The sequence below is a fragment of the Macaca thibetana genome, chromosome 13 (genome assembly GCF_024542745.1).
Source record: "Macaca thibetana thibetana isolate TM-01 chromosome 13, ASM2454274v1, whole genome shotgun sequence".
NCBI classification, from domain to species: domain Eukaryota; kingdom Metazoa; phylum Chordata; class Mammalia; order Primates; family Cercopithecidae; genus Macaca; species Macaca thibetana.
In genome coordinates this window covers 15194145-15196555 of record NC_065590.1, presented here as the reverse complement: position 1 = coordinate 15196555, position 2411 = coordinate 15194145, and the positions used below count along the sequence as shown (strand labels likewise).

The 2411-nt window shown below is 41.8% G+C and overlaps 1 non-coding gene across 1 annotated transcript; it reads left to right on the top strand.

The window, feature by feature from the left end:
• Positions 1–516: 516 nt before the first annotated feature.
• On the top strand, positions 517–628 carry LOC126934614 (U6 spliceosomal RNA). The gene has a single exon (XR_007719065.1). It is a non-coding gene; the product is annotated as a U6 spliceosomal RNA (small nuclear RNA).
• The last annotated feature ends 1783 nt before the right edge of the window (positions 629–2411 follow it).

The following is a 2411-nucleotide window of genomic DNA, read 5'->3' as shown; positions in this document are numbered from 1 at the left end:
ACACCATCTTAAAAAAAAAAAAATGCCCGGGCATGGTGGCTCACACCTGTAATCCCAGCACTTTGGGAGGCCGAGGTGGGCAGATCATCTGAGGTGGGGAGTTCGAGACCAGCCTGACCAACATGGAGAAACCCCGTCTCTACTAAAAATACAAAATTAGCTGGGCATGGTGGTGCATGCCTGTAATCCCAGCTACTCGGGAGGCTGAGGCAGGAGAATCGCTTGAGCTGGGGAGGTGGAGGTTGCAGTGAGCCGAGATCATGTCATTGCACTCCAACCTGGGCAACAAGAGCAAAACTCTGTCTCAAAAAAAAAAAAAAAAGTCAGTGACCTTCCTTAGAAGTAGCAATAAATCTTTTCAATATTTATACCATTAAAAATTTATATCATTAAAAATATGAAAATACTTTTTCAGTATTATTTCCATTTATCTATTTATCTATGTTTCATGTAGCTATTGCGGTGGAATAAACCACCCTTAAACTTAGTGGCTTAAAAATAGGAATCATTTATTCTGTGCTTGCTTTGGCAGCACATGTACTAAAATTGGAACAATACAGAGAAGTTTAGCATGGCCCCTGTGTAAGGATGGCATGCAAATTCATAAAACGCTCCATAAGAAATTTTTTTAAGAGAATATTTATTCTCCTTTGTGAATCTGTAATTGGGCAGGACTCACTAGGGACGTAGGGACATCTTGTGTTCACTCCACTCAGCATCAGCTGAGAGGAGTCCAAGGGTGGGAACTGGACTGGTCAGATGACTGCCTTCCTCACAGGTCTGGTGAGGTTGGATCTCTGCTGGGAACTCAGCAGGACTGTTGGCCAAACCACCTTTGCTTGGCTTCTTCATGACACCTGGGCTTCCCCACAATATGGTGAGTGGGTTTCGAGAGTAAGGGCTAGGAGAGAGAGAGTCAGGCAGAAACTGTGTAACTTTTGATGACCTAGCTTCAAAAGTCATTCAGCATAACTTTTGCTTCATTCTATTCACTAATGTCAGTCCGCACTCAAAGGGAGGAAAATCATACTTCAAAGGGAGGAGTAACATACACGCAAAGAGAGGAAAATCATACACCTCTTAATGAGAAAAGTCTCAAAGAATTCATGGGCATGTTTTAAAATCAGAACAGTAACAAGTTGCCAATTAGGACAAGAAATTACAGGTTTCATTTTCAGGGTTGTTTCTACAGTACGTTGAAACATTTTCCGAAACTTCAGTGTCTTACGCTGATTAGTAAACATAAGGAATTTATGTTCATAACAGATCCCCCTGTTGTTCAAATATTTGCAATGACATATTTATTTTAACTAGGAACAGAAAAGTTGGAGATGGCAGCCGGGTGTGGTGGCTCATGCCTGTAATCCCAACAGTTTGGGAGGCCGAGGCAGGCAGATCATGAGGTCAAGAGTTTGAGACTAGCCTGGCCAACATGGCAAAACCCTGTCTCTACTAAATATACAAAAATTGGCTGGACTTGGTGTCTTGTTCTTGTAATCCCAGCTACTTGGGAGGCTGAGGCGTGATAATCACCTGAACCTGGGAGGCGAAGTTTGAGCCGAGATGGTGCCACTGCACTCAAACTGGGCAATAGGATGAGACTCCATCTCAAAAAAAAAAAAAAAAAAAAAAAAAAAAAAAGAAAGAAAAAAAGAAAAAGAAAAAGAAAAACAGAAAAGTTGGTGATAGCAATGGATATTTATACAGGTTTTTATAATGCACAGAAAAAAAAGTGTTAGTCTCGCGGCTGTTCTCAGTTTAATGCCTCTCAGATGAATTCTTCGAACAAGTTTATGTTGCAGAACCACTGAAGCTGTGAAGGAGTGGGGTCACCTGTATCAGATACCTTTTTGCTTGTATGTTAATTCTGAAGACTAGAAGCACTATAAGTGATATTATTTGTATGATAAGCAACAGCTCAGGCCTTTGGGCTCTTAAGATTTTCTCAGCTGAAATGAAATAAGAACTAAAGGCAGTTTCATTTAATAATAGTGGGATAAAGAACATAGAGCATTTTTCTTCCCCTTTATGTAAACATGGTTAAGTAAAGTGGGTGTAGAGTAATAAGAACCACCGCTTCACAGGCTTCTGGGGGGAAGACTGAGTTGGCTCATGCACTCCAAGCTCTTAGCACGAAGCCAGACACACCGAGGTACTGACTAAGTGACTGAGGATGACTGATGATGTGAGAGCCTTGAGGAGGCTGACTGGGACACAAAGCAAATGCAGAGAGACTGGCCTTGGGTAAGAGTGGGCTCCTGCTTCTATTGAATGAGAGAGAAGAGGGAAAGCATAAAGAGAGTTTCAACAGGTTTTAATGCGGGCTGATGGGGAACTGAGAAAGTGTCCTTCTACCAGCTTCTGTTACTTTGCTATAAGTGAGGAAAAGGGAGATGGACTAGGAGATTGAA